Source organism: Trichomycterus rosablanca, chromosome 12 (genome assembly GCF_030014385.1).
Source record: "Trichomycterus rosablanca isolate fTriRos1 chromosome 12, fTriRos1.hap1, whole genome shotgun sequence".
Taxonomy (NCBI): domain Eukaryota; kingdom Metazoa; phylum Chordata; class Actinopteri; order Siluriformes; family Trichomycteridae; genus Trichomycterus; species Trichomycterus rosablanca.
Window position 1 is genome coordinate 11,998,847 of NC_085999.1, and position 22,475 is coordinate 12,021,321.

Below are 22,475 nucleotides of genomic sequence, written 5' to 3' on the forward strand. Positions count from 1 at the left end.
TCTGATAAAGAGGATAGAGTGAAAGGGCCAACAATGTGGAATGTTGCTTTATTTATTTACCTAACAACTTGTGATATGATACTTTCAGGTAGAATCAGTCCCACATTTTTAGGATTTGGATTAAGATGCAGACTTACACGTTACATGATATTTGGCAGCGGTCGTCAGCCTTTGAACACTTGCCTGTAGAAGTAATGAAAATGGCCAGCAAGCATGTTTGTTTTGATTATTTTCTTATATTCACTGTGGACGTGGACCTGATTTTAATCACTTTTACTCAACAGTGCGTCTATAAAAAAAATACATTTAATTTTTTTGGGTGTGTATGTCTAAGTGTAATTTTGGTGGCCTGCTTTCTAGCTGCTGCTCATTTATCACCTCCACTCACCCCAACTTCACCTCTCAGTTAGCTTGTCACACTGTCCATGTAATATTTTAAATGGCTAATTGTTCCATATAATTTGGAATTACATTACATGGCCAGAAATATGTAGATACAACATCAGACATCCAAAGTTGCAAAAACTCATTTCAGGGAGGTACCCCCGGACCCGGACCTCGACCCCGACCCCCAAGCCAAAAAAAAAAAAAAAGCTAAAAAACCTCTCGCACACACCAAAGGATATGGGTGATAACAGAACTTTTAGGAGCTGCTAACTGAGCTACTAAGCTAACTGTTCACGTCACATAGTGCACTAGATAGTGTGAAAGATAATAGATTTATGTTCCCTACATAGTGCACTAGATTGTATATTAGAAATCATTTGTGTTACTTACTTAGTGCACTAGATAGTGTACTAGATAACAGACTTATGTTTCTTACATAATGCTTTAGGTAGCGTATTAGTTAACGGATTTAGGTTCCCTACACAGTGCACTAGATTGTATATCAGATCACGGATTTTTGTTCCCTACATAGTGCACTAGATAGTGTATTAGATAACGCATTCATGTTTACTACATAGTGCACTAGAAAGTATAACTAGATGATGATTTGTGTTCCTTACATAGTGCACTAGATAGTGTATTACATGATTAATTATGTTCCCTACATATAGTGCACTAAATTGTATATCAGATCACGGATTTATGTTCCCTACATAGTGCACTAGATAGTGTATTAGATAACGCATTCATGTTTACTACATAGTGCACTAGAAAGTATAACTAGATGATGATTTGTGTTCCTTACATAGTGCACTAGATAGTGTATTACATAATTAATTATGTTCCCTACATAGTGCACTAAATTGTATATCAGATAACGGATTTATGTTCCCTACACAGTGCGCTAGATTGTATATCAGATAACAGATTTAATACGCGATTGGGGAAAAAAGTCTGTGTCGCCTGCGTGCGCGAGTGTGTGCGCTCTTGGCCGCTCGTTCTAGATTCCAGTAGATTTTATCTGACTTGCGGGCATCAGGGAGCCGCTATGTATATGCGGGAGACTCACGGAACTTCCGGGAGACTTGGGATGTCTGCAACATATCATTATTAAGCTCAGTTTTTTCTCCACAGGTCCTTCCTGTGTTGAGTTTCCATGTTCTCCCTGTGTCTGCATGGGTTTCCTCCGGGTGCTCCAGTTTCCTCCCACAGTCCAAAGACATGCAAGTGAGGTGAATTGGAGACACTAAATTGTCTATGACTGTGTTCGATAAAACCTTGTGAACTGATGAATCTTGTGTAACGAGTAACTACAGTGTCTGTCATGAATGTAACCAAAGAGTGTAAAACATGACGTTAAAATCCTAATAAAAAAACACCTATTGCTAACAATCAATATGGATAATAAAATTATATAATTAATTTGAAATTAATTATATGCTTCTAGCTTGGCCGTAAAAGTATGGGAAAGGCTCTTGTCTTGTTTCAGACTGTGCACCATGCATTTAGTGCAAGGGTTTCAGAAGTACCAGGTGGAGTGGAAACTAGCAAGATAAAGAAAAGCACAGAATAAAAAAATGTCTAGGTTTGCTCTATGGATTACAAACACTGTATCTGATTACAGGTCTACCGTGGTAAGGTTTGTTGTTCTTCTTGATAAACAGTGCAATATATGTCTGAATGCATACAAACAAAGAGCAGCAAAAAAGCCAGCTGACCACATTTGGTTTATCTCTTATCTGATGCCATTGTTTGACTCCACAAGGTTCCCTTTAATTATCATTCTTTACTGTAGCCCAAAATGAAAACCGCCAAGCAATTTTATGGGACTAAAACAAAGATAGAGAAAATCTGGTTGTACTGTGGTGGCTGCCGTCAAAATTGCTGCTGCATGTTAGAAGTTGTGTCCTGGGCAGCCTAGTTTGGCCGGGCATGGACTTTTCATAGTTGACAATCATCTGTACCTTCTATCAGATGGAATTAAAAGAGCTCTCTCAAATTGACAGTCACCTGCGTCTATGGTTTCCTATATATCATAACACCTTCTCTCTGTCTTCTTTGCCAGCTTCTTGGTTGGCATACTTGCTTTTCTCTAAAGCTATGGTGCCGGATTGCTCGATGACATGGAATGTTGGCATGCTGTTTATTTCTGGGAACTTGCCCTGGTGTCGTGGCTTGTTGGGCTTCTCATGGGAACCGCCCTGGAAGAGACATGTGACATCTTTGTTTCCTGAGTTGCAGTCACCCATAAAACCACCGGTATGCTCAAGGGAGTGCGAGTTAGTGTGGTAAGGGATCCACTCGACAGGTTCAGACAGTTAACTGTCTTTCCTGTGTTCTGAGGGCTGGCTTGATGTAGACAGCCTACGTAGCCTGTCATATTGCGACATCCTGTTCTCATTTCTGCGCTAGCTCTGTTCTATCCACTTTCTCTGTCGCGGGTTCCAAATGTTTTTATGTATTTCATTTGTTACCTTTTTTGTATTAATTTGTCTGTTTATTTATTTGTGATTACCCCATTTTTTGTTAATGGCTTTTTAGCCACAGTATTGTTCTACCTTCATTGAATATTTCCAAATACTTACAAGGCCATGTTATATAGCAGAGTTTGATTCTATCTGGACTGTAAAGCATTTCTAATAACATAATATTATTGCTAACAAAGCATTTTTTTTTACCTTTTTAAGAGAAGTGTAGGAGAGGTGGTTTAATTCTGTTTATGTGTAGCATAATCATTCAGAATTATTCTTTTACGGCGCCCAGGTGGCACAGCAGGATATTCCGCTAGCACACCAATGCCGAGATTCTGAACTCCTCAGTTCGAAACTCTGTGTTGCCACCGGTTGGCTGGGCACCATCTGGTGGACATAATTGCCAGTGCCTGCAGCAGATACTAATTGGCCACCGTCTCTGGGGGGCGGACTATGTGTGGGTGGGTGGGTCTTTATACGCTGTGAATGGCAGAAGAGATGCCTGTGCAGAATGCAGGGGCGAGAAGAGGAGGGCTGTGCACAGGTCGGAAGAGGCGTGTGCAGCAACATGCTCGCCCCGGATGCAATCGGGTATCCCTCAGCAGCGAAAGACAAAATTGACTGCGCTAAATGGAAGGAAAATTAGGAGAAAATGCAAAAAAAAAGAAGAATTATTCTTTTACACTCTTATTTGGGAGTCCTTTTTTCTAAATGTGCAGTGGTTGAGGATGCAGTGCTAAAGTTACTAAATATTATTGGAATACACTTGATTTCGCAACACATAGGCCTCTGAAACATTGAGCAAGATTTAATAGTTCTGACCATTGCTGGGAAGTAAGCTGACAGTACTGGTGTATAGTTCATTTTCATTGCTGAAAATTGATGCATTTGCAATTTGTTGATGAAAATCTCTAAATAAATATGTAGACTTTTTATTTAAGTTGACTTTTATGGCCTAGTTACTTCATATATGTAATGTAATCACTTTAAATCCATTTACTCGCCTTAACACTGGAACATGAAGATCAGTGTTAGCTTACACTCTGTGTGTTATAAAATTTTAGAGTCAGTGGTCCCAGATTTTTTTTTCTTTGTTGATTTTACTATTTTATTTTGCCATGCCTGTCTGGACAAGCCATCATGAATACCAATATGCCAAGAGAAATAACAGATATTGATTATCCAGTGATGGAATCTTGGCAGGGTTAAACATGGTGTGGAGAGAATCTCAGGGTTTGTTTCCCAAGCCCTCTCCAAAGCCATCCTGGATTTCAATCCTAGGGAGTATCCAGATGAGCCAAGTTCCAAAACTGTAGCCAAGGTTTTTTTTTCAGTCAAGTCAATCTGAGAGCATTTCTCTGATTTGTAGGCGAGCAAGGGGAAGTAAGCTTTCTAGGTCAGTTTCCAACTACCAACATTAAAAGTAATCAACTGGCCCATTCACTGAACTATTCCATTAAAGTAATCAAGGTTGTCACTCCCTAGGGTGGACCTTAGTAAAGAACTTTCCAGCTCTTAGACAATGCCAGTCTGCCAGCTACATTTTTAAATGAATAGTAACATTTAGATCGAAGATGTGACCACCAGCTTTGATTCTGATGAAATAGGGTTGACGTGTCATCCAAATCTTTCCAAGGGTCGGCACTAGCAGATGGTTTGCAGTTGAGAGTGTGAAGGGAATGTGAGATAGAGGCTATACTTGGAGACTCTGTTAATTACTCAATGCCATCTTACAATCAGCACCACCATCATTCCTGACTAAGTGCCATTATCACAACTGAATACGAAAAAACACTTGCATTGAGTTGTTGCTTTTTTGAGTTAAACATGCTCTGAAAATTATTAGTCATGTATGCTATTGCTTTATGCATATTATTGTTATAAATATTTATTTCTGTTTCTTTCTATTTCATAGTCAATCTGATGATTATCAGCTTTAGCCATGCCAACTTTGTAGGACTTACACCGATCAGCCATAACATTAAAACCACCTCCTTGTTTCTACACTCACTGTCCATTTTACCAGCTCCACTTACCATGTAGAAGTACTTTGTAGTTACAATTACTGAATATAGTCCATCTGTTTCTCTGCATGCTTTCTTAGCCCCCTTTCATGCTGTTCTTCAATGGTCAGGACCCCCACAGGACCACCACAGAGCAGGTATTATTTAGGTGGTGGGTCATTCTCAGCACTGCAGTGACACTGACATGGTGGTGGTGTGTTGTGCTGGTATGAGTGGATAAGACACAGCAGCACTGCTGGAGTTTTTAAACACCTCACTGTCACTGCTGGACTGAGAATAGTCCACCAACCAAAAATATCCAGCCAACAGCGCCCTGTGGGCAGCGTCCTGTGACCACTGATGAAGGTCTAGAAGATGACCAACTCAAGCAGCAGATGAGCGATCGTCTCTGACTTTACATCTACAAGGTGGACCAACCAGGTACGAGTGTCTAATAGAGTGAACAGTGATTGGACACAGTATTTAAAAACTCCAGCAGCGCTGCTGTGTCTGATCCACTCATACCAGCACAACACACACTAACACACCACCACCATGTCAGTGTCACTGCAGTGCTGAGAATGATCCACCACCTAAATAATACCTGCTCTGTAGTGGTCCTGTGGGGGTCCTGACCATTGAAGAACAGGGTGAAAGCAGGCTAAAAAGGTATGTAGAGTAACAGATGGACTACAGTCGATAACTGTAGAACTACAAAGTGCTTCTATATGGTAAGTGGAGCTGATAAAATGTACAGCTAGTGTAGAAACAAGGAGGTGGTTTTAATGTTATGGCTGATCAGTGTATATCTGGCCATGCTAACTTTAAAATCCCTGGTAGTTTTAGACTGGTGAAGTTTTATGATTCTAGATGTTAAAGCCATGCCAACTTTTAGAACTAATATAGCTTAATAAATGGCAGCTTCTACGAATCATGTTTTTCTAGTAGTTTTCTAGTAGCTTGACAGTATTAAGGACAGTGGTAGCCTAGTGTGTAGAGCTTTGGACTATCAATCAGATGATCGCGGGTTCAATCCTCTTTCTGCCATGCTGCTACGATTGGGACCTTGAGCAAAGCTGTGAATTCTGTCTGCTTCAGGAGCGCCGTACAATGGCTGCCCCTGCACTCTAACCCCAGCTTCCAAACAAGCTGGGATATGCGGGAAAAGAATTTCATTGTACTCTATACATGTATGTGTAAATATGTCAAATAAAGGCATTCTTCTTCTTTTACCATCTATAGCAGGTTTTGCTATGCCAAGCTTTATTTATTTTGAGTTTTACACCACCATGGTCTTCAAATTCTTAGGTAGCTTTAGCCATGCTCATGCTAGTATTTAAAACTTTATTATTTTTTAACATGACTATTTCTAGAACTTTTATATGTACAGTTTATACCACATATAAAGTTATGTAGATTTAAAAATGTAGTAGTTTTAGCTATACTTACTTTTGGAAAATGGGTAGCTTTATGGCTTTATGTCATCTCCTAGGTCTTAAATTATCATCCTCTGGCCGGGATTTTAAACAGGCACAACTGAGTGTAAAAAGATGCAGGCGACTTCAGGCATGTAGGAGATGGTCTCAGCTTTTCCCGGCCAGCAAGGGGGTGGTACAAATGGCAAGAGAATTGCAATAGGGGTATTGGCAACAATTAGGGAAACATGGAAAAAGGTCAATGATGTATTGACGGCATTCAGTTCATATATTTTTTTAATTAATGGCATTAAATAATTAAAGATACATACTAAAATGTGCCAAAACAAAAATTCTATTAGATTAATTATTAAGTTTTACACTGATCCTAATATTACTCTTAACCAGTAAGAAAGAAATGTGGTTTTACAAACAAGTCAGTGCAAACAAATCTCAAGTGCAACAAAGCACCTTGCTAAAAGTTTAAAAGCACTGCAAAAGCAAACTGGTCATCTATGTCAAACCCAAAGAGACACAATGTTGCAGAGACCTAATGTAAAAGGGCATGAGCAAAAAAGAGACTAGTTTTTCTTTATTTGTATACAAATCTTTAGTACTCCTAGCTTATAAAAAACATGATGCATTTGGGGCATCTTTAGTCCTGACCTCAACCCCACTAACAGCTAGAGGAATTGAAATGTTGATTGCATATGTTGACTGAATGGGCATAATTTCCACAGGCATACTACAAAATCTTGTGAAAAGCCTTTTAAAAGACTAAAAGCTATGAACAGCGTGAAAGAGTAAGTAGCCTTAAAGAGAGGGCAACTTCATATCAATGAAAATCTATAGCAATAAGCAGGGCCTTTTATCCAAAGCAGCTTATAGTAATGCAAGAATACAATGCAAGCAATTGAGGGTTAATGGCTTTGCTCAAGGGAACAACAGTGGCAGCTTGGCAGTGATGGGGCTGAACTGGCGACCTTCAGATTACTAGGCCGATACCTTAACTGATAAGCTACCACAGCCCCTAACAACTTCATATTAATTACCATAAGTTTGAAATACAATGTCCAGCAAGCTTATTGTCATGCATACACATACATTTGGCAAAAATAATCAATAGATTTTTTTTAAATAATACAAATTATATTGTTACCGCCCTAAAAACAGTGGAGGCGGTGCAACCACACATAAAAGGTAAATATGAACTAAACACATGTTTTTACTGAACCTAGTAGCATCGACATTGCAAAAATTGCTCTGTGGTTTGACCACCTGTGTAATCCAGACTAACACTCACTCACTTTCTTAACTGCTTATTCAATTAGGGTTGGGGAAGGGGGGGGGACTGGAGCCTATCCCAGCTTTTCAATGGGCGCAAGGCACACAGTAACACCCTGTACGGTGCGCACACACACACACACACACACCCATTCACCTATAGGGCAATTCAGTGTCTCCAGTTAACCTGACTGCGTGTTTTTGGACTGTGGGAGAAAACCGGAGCTCCCGAAGGAAACCCATGCACCGAGCCACCACCATGCCGCCCTCCAGACTAACAATGATTTTAAAGCATTATTTAAACTCAAATTTACAGCATAATAATTTTAAAGATTTTTAAATGTATATTAACTTCATTGAGAAAGAAATAGTGAAATCATGTTAGAGGTAGGCATAGAAGTAACCATTACAATTGTAACAGCAACAACTGCATTCTGTTATTTTAGGTAAATGCCTGCTGTGAGCACGTATTATTCAGTATTCCTCATCATTATTATGTCCAGGAAGACTTAACTGTGATAATGCAAAAATCTGTTTCAAATCAAACATGATTAAACACCCAGCCCATTATAATCAAGTCTAAATTCCTAAACCAGTTCACTTGAATAGTCATCAAAGACTCTTCAACCTCAAGAGAGGAAAGACACTAGGAAAATAAACTTTGATCTGTTGTATGTATTTCCACCATGTACATTTATCATATTTGCCATAAAATAAAGCAGAGTATTACAAGCACGATGTTAAAAGTTAATTTTACTGCCCCTGTGTGCCAGATGTAGGAAGCAAGAGGGTCGGAAGCCATGAGCAGTACGTGAAATCACTGTCAATTTTAAGGCCCTGCACAATAAAGCAAAATCATTTCTCTGCCAGGATCATTAGAGAGGTTATATGAAGTTACAAAGATGGATTAGCATAGTTCAAAGCACCAGTGATTTGTAAGCTGGTGGAAGCAAAATCCCCTTTGTAAAAAAATGATGGCTCTTGAACGGAGCACAGACTGGGAACAGAACAAAAATGACCTGTGGGCTGTCAGGGACAGGTCCTAAAAAACGTTCCTGCAGAACAAAGAGCATGCAACTGCCCGAGCACTGATAAAGCGTCCAGTCTCTGCTTCACGTTATAGTGTAAATCAGAAGCTAAGCGAGCAGCTTGAGGTGATGGATGCCTGGGCCATGCCCACATCCAGACAGGACTCTCATCTGTCACGGTGCAGGAGTGAGGGGGGGGTGACTTTCTCGCACGAGGGTCACATTCTGCCATGACAGACTGGCGCAGCCCAAACTAGATTTACGGCTCAAGCTGTGTTGTTCCTGCATGTATAAATATGCATGACTTGTTGATATTGCAAGGCTGCTCCAATGAAACTGACAAGGAAATGTTGGTTAAAGCAAGTGTATGATGAATATACAGCTAATCCCTATATCACAGCAGGAATCTCTCTACTTCTGCCATTAAAAACACCACACCGACTTCCCGTGCAGGCCAGGAAGGTAAGGGGGTACTCAAAGAGAAGGGGAATAAATATTTTGGTGTGAGGAGATGAAATATTAATCTGGAGGGACTCAGGTGTGACAGCTTGTATGAAGAAAACATCTGCAAGAAAACTAACTAGTGTAACATACAGTTTAGTTAATATACACTGATCAGCCATAACATTAAAACCACCTCCTTGTTTCTACACTTACTGTCCATTTTATCAGCTCCAATTACCATATAGAAGCACTTTGTAGCTATACAATTACTGACTGTAGTCCATCTGTTTCTCTACATACCTTTTTAGCCTGCTTTCACCCTGTTCTTCAATGGTCAGGACCCCCACAAAGCAGGTATTATTTAGGTGGTGGATCATTCTCAGCACTGCAGTGACAATGACATGGTGGTGGTGTGTTAGTGTGTGTTGTGCTGGTATGAGTGCATAAGACACAGCAGCACTGCTGGAGTTTTTAAATACTGTGTCCACTTACTGTCCACTCTATTAGACACTCCTACCTAGTTGGTTTACCTTGTAGATGTAAAGTCAGAGACAATCGCTCATCTATTGCTGCTGTTTGAGTTGGTCATCTTCTAGATCATCAGTGGTCACAGGATGCTGCCCACAGTGCGCTGTTGGCTGGATATTTTTGGTTGGTGGACTATTCTCAGTCCAGCAGTGACAGTGAGGTGTTTAAAAACTCCATCAGCGCTGCAGTGTCTTATCCACTCATACCAGCACAACACACACTAACACACCACCACCACCATGGCAGTGTCACTGCAGTGCTGAGAATGATCCACCACCTAAATAATACCTACTCTGTAGTGGTCCTGGGAGAGTCCTGACCATTGAAGAACAGCATGAAAGGGGGCTAACAAAGCATGCAGAGAAACAGATGGACTACAGTCAGTAATTGTAGAACTACAAAGCGCTTCTATATGGTAAGTGGAGCTAATTAAATGGACAGTGTGTGTAGAAACAAGGAGGTGGTTTTAATGTTATGGCTGATCGGTGTATATCTCTGCTTTGGTATAAAACAAATGTGTGTTTCCTTTCTAAAATATTAGATTATAACAAAATATAACTGCCCTGTGGTAGACTGACAATCGTCATTTTATTATTAGATATTTTTTCTCGATATAGATTTCCAATAATAAATTAATTTGCTTCTATTCCACTTAAATTTTGTATTGTTTAGTGTAGTAATATTATAGAATATAAAAATAATGTTAATGTAAAAAAATTAAATAAAACAGAAAAATACAAAATCGTTCAATTGTTATATGTTTTGGGTTTCCTGGCTGTAAAAGAAGCTTTTTTACTATAGCATGAGCCAAAATCCTATGATAGCTCAGATAAAAGGTAACCCAAATATGGTTGAGTTGAAAGGTTTTACTCAAACTACTACATTGCTGGGCTTAAAACACCCAACATGGGTTTCTGGATCATTATATGGCAATATAATTGGGCGAATGTTCTTTTAATGATGTTTTCTAAAACATTACCTATTTAACTTACCACCCAAACCCACTTACACTAACAGAGAATCCACAAAAGTTCTCCAAATGTGTCATTTACTTTTTTTTTTCCCTTGTTGTTTGGGTGAAGGGGGCTTCAAGCATTGCTTTTGGAGCAAATTATAAACAGAGCATGCAGAAAAAACCTTTTCTCTAATAACCACAATCTGGGCAAAGCAACTGAAAACTGTCTACACACTATCCACTCCACTCAAACCAAACATACAAACATAATTACAATTCCTTTAAATAATAGAAAGAGGAGAGGACAAAAGCTGTCTGTCATAACATTACAACAAATTGACAGCTGTGCTTAAAGTGAGGCCAAGCAATAGATTGCTGGAAGGAGGCAGAAATTCACTGGCCAGGGATCCCAGCTTAATCCAGTCCTCTTCCCTCTCACTCGCCTCTGTTTCTCTCTCTCTCTCTCTCTGGCACTGACCGAACTGTTTGCTGGTGGCAGCCGTTCAACAATGGCTAAAGGAGGGAACACTGTTCGGCCTCCGATGCCACGCTTTTTTAGCCCAGTAAAGGAGGGTGCTGAAATAACAAACAGAGCTGTGTTTGAGTACAAAGAACATGCTGACATTTATTTAGAGGAAACTCCCTTTTAGAAATTGGATGGGCCATTGGAGAAGTGTTTTTAACTTTTTTGCATGAATTCTTACCATAAAGAGGATTTAAAAGAGTATGTGTGAGGTACATGGTGATTCAAACTAGAAAACAAAAATTAATTAGAAAACATTAGAAAAAATAATAACAACAAATGCTGCTATAATCTCTGATTGTGTCAGAATAATATATAAAAAATGTTTTATTGTGCATTATTTGAAAAAAATAAATAAATCTGAGCAGCTTAACTGTTACATTTATGTGACTGTGTTTAGCTCTCCATGTAATTTTTAAACTCACAATGAAAGTAATTTCAAGATATAGTATATATAATATAATATAATATAATATAATATAATATAATGTAATGTAATATAATATAATATAATATAATATAATATAATATAATATAATATAATATAATAACATAATATAATATAATATAATATAACATTAACATTAACATTAACATAATGTAATATAATATAATATAACATGAACATAATATAACAAACAACATACATAAACATAATACAATATAATATTATTTAATAACATAACATCAACATAATATAATATAACATAAACATAATGTAACATAATAACATAACATAACATAACATAATATAATGTAATATAATATAACATAACAAACATAATATAATATAATATATTACATAACATAAACTAATATAACATAACGTAATATAATATCATATCACATAGCATAATATAATATAATATTACATAACATAAACTAATATAACATAACGTAATATAATATCATATCATATAGAATAATATAATATAATATAATATTACATAACATAAACTAATATAACATAACAAACATGATATAATATAATATAACATAACATAACATAATATCATATAATAAAATAACTCAGACATCTTATTTTTATTTTACACCCATGTTGGGTGGTTTACGTCTAGCATTGTAGTATTTTAGCCGCTCTGGTAAAAGCTTTTACATCAGCCCTTTTTGGGTTACTTTTAAACTGTGCTATCATTTGGTATATGAGGATTTTTTAAACTGTGTGGCTGATTCAGTATCCCTGGACCATGCTATAGTAAAAAAGAAACACAAAACATGTTACAATTAAATGATTTTATGTTTTTAACCTGTTCATTTTCATTTAATTTTTTTACATTAACATTATTTCAATGTTGTATAATATAACTACACTACAATAGAAAATTTAAGTGGAATTGAAGCAAGTCATTGACTGTTAAAAAAAACAGAAAACATATTTGGGAGATCTACATCATAAACTTAAGACATTTATCTAATAATGAAATGCTTGAAATGTAATGCAATAATGTAGTTTTTTTTAATCAGACACTGCACTGGTACAGCCAAAGTCCTAGCATCTATTTTTCTTAAATTTTTGGCTGTGTGTTTTCAGGCAGCATGGAGGGATGATCTTGCGGTGCCTCTTTAAGCTCTCAGTGTGGTGGCTGAAAGTGCTGCATCAGTGGATTGATCAGGTTTGACCGTTCGGGTCAGAGGCGGATCTAAAGGTTCTCCGGGTTCAGCCTTGTTAGGCAATAAAAACAGCGGGACCCAAAATCAGCACTAATACCCTCAAACACAGGCTGTCACTGCTTCTGATGTGAAAAAGAAAGCTGGAATCATTAACAAAATGAGCAACCTTGTTTGACCTGATTAAGAAATTCTAACATTATTCATTATTATTTGAGGTTATTGAGATTAATTAAACTCTCCATTTTAATATTAATTAAACTTTTCCATTTTAATATGAAAGTACATTACATAAAGTTTAACTTAATATAAATCTATAAATATTTTAAAATTGTTGAAAAATATTTTAACAATTAGATTTAGATTATTATTTAGATTATTTAGATTATTTAGACAATTTAGATTATTATTATTATTGAAAAAAATGCATTTTCATTGCATTTAATTCAACCTTTGGTTATATAAATTTTTTTTAAATTGTATGTTTGGAAAATACTTAAAAATCATTCTAAATTCAGATTCAGAGGGTCACGCCAAATAAAAAACAATGAGAGGTGATCTACCAGCAGATGCTACCCTTTCTCATTCAAAACACCCAAACAGCATGCTCTAATAGTAAGGTTGTGGGTGGTGATGAGTTTCAACTGAGATTAATGACTTTTACGCTCCTCTGAACTCACACTGACCCCACTGACACCCACAGTTTAGTAACCCTGAACAGACTTTAAATAAGGTTTGCTATTATACAATAATTCCCAACTTACAACTGGATCAATAGTACAATATTTTCCCAGTACAGTTTGTTTGTATGACGCATAGTGCACACATGAGACTTAATATAGGGTATTATCAGAATCCTTTAATTAAATGATTTTACTATTTACATATTAAGAATAAATACACATACATATCAATGTGATACAGAACATAAAGCTGAAATGTATAGTACGTAATTTACACAGATAATTTAATAATTGTAAACATTTTGCCAAGAAATATTCATTATAAAACAAGTATTACAACAAAACTGTTAACAGTAACAAAACAAAACAGTATTAAAATAAAACTGCTATAAACAATAACAAAACAAAATAGTATTAAAATAAAATTGTTATAAACAATAACAAAACAAAACAGTATTGCAATAAAACTGTTATAAACAATAACAAAACAAAACAGTATTGCAATAAAATTGTTATAAACCATAACAAAACAAAACAGTATTGCAATAAAATTGTTATAAACAATAACAAAACAAAACAGTATTGCAAAAATCAACCCATAATCACCATGGTGTTTATTCAGATAGTATAAAAAACAAGGCTATATTAAGTATTTTTAAAGATTATATCAAATAATAATAGAAAATAACTTGCAAACTAAAAGATATATTGCTAATGATATATTGCTATTAAAGATATTTATTACTATAAATTATAATAACTATAGTAACTATATAGTAACTATAGTAACTATTGTCTCTCTTCCTTATTACCCATGAACTTGATAAATATAATCAATACCATAGTAATACTTATAAAACTATTCACGCCATGTGAATGCTTTAATTATTTTATTGTTTATTTATTTGCAATTATAATAACATCATCCTTTACATGAATAACATGGATATTTTGCTTTTGATTTATATTAAAAGCTACAATTAAGAAATAAGATTAAATAAAAACAATGATCTAGTAGACTAGACTAGTCAGGTCCACCACTGTAGGGTTCACCACAACGCATCATTCTGGTTCATATACCTCACTTACAAGTGCACCTCCCAATAGCTGGACTGTTTCGACCATCCATCCCCCTGCCCTGCCCCCCAAAGACATTAGTCAATCAGATCTGTGCAGACAGCTGATCAACCAATAGCAAAGCTGAGATTTGAACCCTGGATCACCAGACATCAGCAGTAATGGTCATACCACTGCACCAGCTGAGCACACTTCTGAACAATATAGTATTCACAACAGACATGTATGCTTTTACCCAAGGGGACCTACAATTGTCTCTGAGTCAAGGGCCTCGTTCAGGGGCCCAACAGTAGCACTTGGCAGTGGTGGGGCTTGAAATACAATCTTCTGATTACTAGTGCAGTACATTAACCATAGCTACGACTGCTCTATATATGGGCAATATTGGCTGATAAACTATAATAGTGAAATCATTTAAATAAAAGGTAATACTATTAATTTTATTTTATGTTAAATAGTTTTTAATCAATACACATGCTGTAAAAAATGTTGAAAAGGTTACAAACACAGCAATGCATATAAGACACTATAAAAAGATCTAAATTTAATAATTCAGTAAGGCTACTATAACTTGAGTATATTTTGTATGTTTACATATAACATCATAATAATTTCTGATAGTAAATCTATAGTTTTAGGAGCTTTGGAGCTCTGGGGATTAGACTTCCCACCTATGATTTGTCTTCTATTTCTAGTACAATCAGCCACGTCTCTATGAATGGCTCGCCGATAATTTGTGTGATTACATTTTACGCTCAGCAGAATCATGTGATGAAGTCAAACAAAAGGACAGACCCCACAATCGGCTTGTTTGATCAGTTAGGGCTTTATGGATGCAATAAAGGCCCACCTCACTAAGCAGTAGCACAGCTGTAGGGCGCCAGACTGGCGAAGGCCTGCTGGGATTAAGATGTGATTGGGTGTGATCAGTTAACAGAATGGGTGATGAGGTCAATGACCTGATCAGCAATTGTCAATGGCCCTGAATACTGAACCTATACCCAGTGAAGTTCAGCACAAAGCTCTGACTCTATCTGCATTGGTCCCTGGGGTGCCATGCCACCGTCTCATCTCACCCAATAATATGAAACTAACGTCTCTCAATTGACACATGCATCTTTATGTTAGACAGCTGTCCTGCCTACCTGGTGTGCTGCTGAATGTGGGAATTAGTGGTGTATCCTCTGCAGGAGCACATCCCTGTGGTAGCTCATCCCAATCTCATTATGACTTTAAGACACGCATAATCACCAAAATCATTTTCACTTCAGAAGCAAATGAAATATTTACTTATTATCTTTTTGAATGCATCAGATTAGCTTGAGTAACAGGGTGAGGTGTGTATTTTGCATTTGAAGCTTATATACATATAAAAAATATTTCAAGGCAGCTAATAAAATCTAAAGTATGCATTATTGCATTCCAAACTGATCATATGTGAAGATGGGTAAAATAACATAATACAACAATAAATGATTTTGGTACTGGATTTTATGCCATACAATTAAAATAGGATTAGAATCATTACACTGCACATCATTTTAACCAGTAGGCTAGTAACCCTATTAAAAATATTAAATAAATATTAAACAAACTGTCCTTTTTTTAGTTTTTAGTATTTTTACAACCCCAATAAAAAAAAAAAAGTTGGGACAGTATAAAAAAATATATGAATTTAAAAATGTGGTTTTTTTTTAGATTTTGTATTCCATTTCATTCCATTACAGTATGAACCCAAAATATGATTTGTCAACTTAATTTAATTTGTTAATATACATTAATTACTGCATTCAGGCCTGCAACACATTCCAAAAAAAGTCAGGGGCAATTGCAAAAGCTATATTGTAAAAAAAAGAAATGTTTGTTTTGTTTAATTTAATTAATTAAATGAATTGTGAGACTTTAAAAGTATTTAGTCATAAAATATATTTTTAAAACATGTATAAAATACTAAATATAAAAGTAAAAAATAAAACAAAATTTTATACTATTACAAAATATGAGAAATATAGACTACTAAATACATTCTAGTAAGACCTAACATACCATTTTAAATGATGTAACTTTTTATTAAATCTGCTGCATATAGTTTTCTTTTATATAATAATAATAACAATAATAATAATAATAATAATAATAATGCATTTGTGTTATAGACAGGATTGATCCATGTTGATATATATTTAATTAAATATTTAATTATAAAATATGTATTTTTAATATTGTAGTATACATATATATGTATATTTAAATATGTATAAAATACTGTGTGTGTTCAAATATGTATAAAATACTACATATAAAAGTAAATAATAAAACTAAATTGTGTACCATTTAAAAAACTATGAAATATAGACTACTAAATACATTCTAGTAAGCCTTAACATTCCATTTTAAAGGATGTAACTTTTTATTAAACCTGCTGCATATAGTTTTCTGTTTTTGTATATACCATACAATTGGTACAATAATAATAATAATAATAATAACTTATTATTCTAACAGGGTTTTAGCATATTTGTGTTCTTGGACTGTTGTCTACTTAAACTAGAGTAGGGTAATGGAAGCACTTCTGTAAGTCGCTCGGGATAAGAGTGTCTGCTAAATGCCGAAAATGTAAATGTAATGTAAATGTAATAATAATAATAATAACAATAATAATGTATTCATGTTATAGAAAGGATTGATCCATGTTGTTATAATCAGTAAAGGTACAAAATCTTTATAATAATATGGGTGTTGTAAGCAATAACATGAAACAATGTAGCACTTTTACAAAAATGCAGTGCAATAAAATTAACAGCTATACAATCTGTCTATAGGGTAGATATATTGTAAATTCCCTCTGCAGTTTCTGGCTCACTGACTGCAGCAGACAGTATTTATGTGAAATATTGATTGCCATATTGTTTCCATCACAGTAAGGAGGGAAATCACTGTGGGTGCATCCTAACCAACTATCCTATATCTCATTGATGGGACTGTAAATCTTACTATGAGTGGCAGTTTCGACCTGTCAGCTTGAGTCGTGCTGCACCCCACCCTGCACTCTGATTCAGAAGTCAGTTGTGTGCATATACATGTGCTGTGTCTGTACTGTAATTAGAGCATGTGGTTTATGTTCCACACATGTGATGCATTTTTACTGGATTCTTCACTCAGGCCTGAAATTTCCTATGAATGATCTGTTTCCCTAACACGTTCATTTCCTGTGTATCTGCTTTCTGCTCTGCACTCAGATGAAGTAGTAAAAAACTCAAACTTATTGCTACGTCTATGAGTGGGTGAGGGGATTTGGTAAGGAAATTGTGGCCTGACCTAAATTTTCACAGGAGGAAGGAATTTAAATGACAGCGCAGAATGGAGAGACTCAGGCCTACGCAATGGAAGAAGTAATGCTAAACACTAGAGCAGCACCGCTGTAAAAAAATACATCTCTCTGTTACACAGTAAATAAACACTGTTTGAAATGAATTCATTCCAAACAGAATAAATGTCATTTTTTTGTGTTAAATCTAGGAAAACACAGTCTAAACTAAATACACTAAAACAAACAAACACACACACATACTGTATACACAGAGACAATTTAATATTGTACAGAAAATGGTTACATTTGGGCTGAATACATTTCAACCTATTTTGAGAAAACAAAACACCTAAGGTGAAAGTTTTTTTTTTCATTTGTACAAAATATTGTAAATATGCATTCATTGTATAATTGTACTAATAAATATGAAAGTAAATCTTGAACCTAAAAATAAAAGATTTTAAAATATAATAAGTTTGACTGACCTATAATAATAAGAAAAATAAATGCTATTATTGTCATTTTTTTTTAGAAGTAGTAGTAGTAACAGTAACAAATTATTGTTATTATTATTATTATTATTATTGTTGTTATTATTATTATTAATAATATTATTATTGTTATTATTATTGTTGTTATTACTGTTATTATTATTATTATTACTGTTATAATTATTATTGTTATTATTTTTTAGAATTACTAGTAGTAACAGTAACAAATTATTGTTATTATTATTGTTATTATTATTATTGTTATTATTATTGTTGTTGTTATTATTATTGTTATTATTATTATTGTTATTATTTTTTAGAAGTAGTAGTAGTAACCGTAACAAATTATTATTATTATCATTATTATTATTACTCCTAATAACAATAATTATAATAATAATTTGTATTATTGTTATTATTGTATTGTTGTTATTATTTTTAGAAGCAGTCTAGTACTCCTAATAATAATAATTATAATAATAATTTGTATTATTGTTATTATTGTATTGTTGTTATAATTTTTAGAAGCAGCAGTAGTAGAAGTAATAATATTTCCTATTATTATGATTGTTATTATTACTGTTGTTATTTTAGGAGTAATAATAACAATAATAATAATAGTAATTTGTAATTATTGTATTGTTGTTATTATTAGTGTTATTATTATTTTAGGAGTACAGGGCAATGTTCACATCCACAAGTTAACAAGATAAAATATAAAAAAGAAACTTTTTTTTATTTGTGTAGATATAAAATAATTATGATGTAATTTAGAGTAATAATATAATATTATTATGATAAAAATTACATTATTTATTGTCATTATTACTATTATTATTTCTCCTAAAAAATTATAAATATTATTACTATTATTATTATATTGTGAATTCTAAACATTGTTCTGTATAAGGCAAACATATGAGTTGGTTTGTGAAGACAATTTTACCGTTTGTTAAGGTTAATGTTGCCCCTCTGAAGCTAATGCTAATCTATTATATTTAAATATATATAATATTTTTTTTAATTTTATATAAAAATGTTTAAAGCGTAGAAGTACTAAGAGGTACTAGAGTATTTTACTTATTAAGTGTATACAGTACACTTGCAGAAAAAAGCAATATAGTTTATTCCAGAAGCAGCAACTATGCTAAGGGTGGGACTGAGTGGGTCTTGCGTGCAGTAGCTTGCATGTTCAGGACAAAAAAAGACAGCATGACATAAAATCCCTTACTTCCCAGCCTTTAAAAATGCACGAGCCACATGCACACAAAACCAAGAGAGGTAGATGTATAAATCATAAACCAAAAAGATTGGACACATCTATTAAATAAGGCAGAATACTGAAACACAGTGACAGAAAAACTTTTTTTGCTACTCACAAGTTCAGACAAGTGGAAAAACATGAAAATACTATTCTTTTAATATTAGTTCCCAAATTATAAATCTTACAATAGATTTACACACAAAATATGTGTATAAATATTTTTAATTTAAGATAGTATTCATTGCCCAATAAAACCCCCAAACATATAACTAATATTTTGTAATGTTTATGTGATTCTTTGCAGTTTAGTTCTTTGAAATAAAGTAAATAGAACATCTGTGGTAAACAATGTTAAAAAACCAAATCTTTTTTAAATATTTACATTTACTGTAATTTACAACTGAATAACATTTTTAAAAATGTGTAATTGTGTCATGTGCAAACATTACATCTGATATAAGCTGATATAGTTTTAAATAAAATTTTAAATTTTTTACAATTTAAAGCAACAAAAATTTTATTCCTACATTTCTATTGCTTAATTAAAATAAAACTAGCAAATTACAATTTAGGTTCTTTTATAAGACCTATAGTCCTTGTGTTAAGAAGAATATGTAACAAAATGTAATCCGTTTTTTAAAGTTATAAACACAGATCTAATGCATTGTAATATACAGTGAGGTAAAACAAGTATTTATCCATGTTTCCTTTTATTATTTAATTTACTTTTAGTGTACATATCAACTTCAAATTTTTTTGTGTCTTTTTACTGTGCACTTTTAAATATAAACAAATGTTTATTTTTTTAAGCATGAACAAAAGTAACTAAATTAATAAGTATTATATTTTCTTTGGGTTTTCAGGTATCAACAGCTTAATTCTCTGGTTCTCAGTCAGCTGCATTGTTATACAGCATTGTTGAACAAAAACCAAGCTATGAAGTTCAAGCAGCTGTATGTTGATCTAAGCAATAAAACAGTGACAAGGCATAGATCAAGTCAACAATATAAAATATGACCTAAAGCTTTAAGTGCTCCCAAAAACTTGTCGGCAGAATAGCAATTGTATCAAACAAAAAAAGAACCGCACATCATCTGACTATTGCCATCCTTCCTGTGAAACATGGTGTTTGAAATATTATGCCAAGGAGGTACTTCTCAGGAACAGGGAAACTGATCAGAACTGAGAGACGGATGAATGCAGCCAAACTCAGGAACATTAATTTCATCTTTCAACAGCCAAAATAACATTAGAGTGGTTTCTGGGCAAGTCTCTAAATGTCCTTGAATGACCCAGTCAAAGCCCAGACCTAAACTACATTGACACTCCAAAGACTTAAACTCCATTGAACATCTGTGAAGAGACCTGGAAATAGCAATTTACAAATGCTCAATATCTAATCTGACAGAGGTTGGATCTGCCATGAATAATGGAATAAACTGCCCAAATCCAGGTTTGGTCAAATACAAAGCATTTACAGATATACTGTATCTAAAAGGACTCGAGTCTGTGTTTGCTGCCTAAAGTCCTCTATGAAATACTGAATAAAGTGTCTGATTAATTTTGTGAATAAGAGTTTCCAGCTTTGATGTTTTTTAACATGTCTCTCACGCTCACTCATTTTCTTAACCGCTTATCCAATTAGGGTCGCGAGGGGATGCTGGAGCCTATCCTAGCTTTTCAATGGGCGAAAGGCACACAGTAACACCCTGGATGGGGCACCAGTCCATCGCAAGGCAGACACATATACACACACATACACACACCAATTCGCCTATAGGGCAATTCAGTGTCTCCAATTAACCTGACTGCATGTTTTTGGACTGTGGGAGGTAACGGAGCTCCCGGAGGAAACCCATGCAGACACAGGGAGAACATGCAAACTCTGCACAGAAAGGACCCAAACCGCCCCGCCTGGGGATCGAACCTGGGACCTTCTTGCTGTAAGGCAACAGTGCTACCCACCGAGCCACTGTGCCGCCCATTGATAAACATTCAAAATCAAATTTACAATTTAATAGTGTGCCAAAAGTCAAGGAGTCTAAATATTTTCTGAATCAAATGTATAAACAAAAAAGTGTTTAGGTGTCCAAACATGCAATAAAACCTTAAAAGAGACATGCAAAGTTGAATTGAAACACTTCTGTGCTGTTTGAGTTATGAAGGTCAGATAAAAATGACTTCTAGACTTTACATACTGGATGATAATTAAAATGTAAAACCAGGTGAATGTAATGCCAGGATAGTGCAGTATTGCTTTTATACCCTGGGAGAAAAATATTACTGCTTAGTCACCAAGTAGCTTAAAACTAAAGAATAAAAAATGATTTAAGCTGGTCTTTTCTGTACAGGTTTTAAATTTTCCTTTTCTGTTTGATCGGTACATGATACAAAATATTTAATAAATACTGTATGATCCATTTGATAATGCAGTGAAACAGTGGGGGGTTACACTTTAAAACACTCTTTACATTTAATGTGTTCACTCAGGTTGTCAACACACCCCACCCTTCTTTCTGTAAACACTAGTTTTGTAACAGCAGACTTCTGAATTACAGTAATCTGTAGCTCTATTGGTTATATACACAGTACAAGCATTTTACTCATAATGCAAGGCTGTAATCACAATATAGATTTGGAGGAGGGGGGACATGTCCAAATGTCTCAAATTGTCTCAACCCTATGTACTGATTGTATTAAATTATAAATAAACATATTCCACTCACTAGCTTTGTGTAATGTTAGGATCCGTCTGTGTTCCAGTCAGTTGTTAATATGGTAGGAATGTTTTAGTATACCTCCCTACAATCCCAGATTCAAATCGGGGCTCCAGTCTTGACATAATGGGTGCATGATTATGACCAAATTAATAAATAATAATTTCATGTCTAAAAGTACATCATTATGTCAAAAATATGTGAACACCTGACACTTAACCATCACTTTCCAAACCATTAAAATCAGTATATGTCAAGCATCTGTC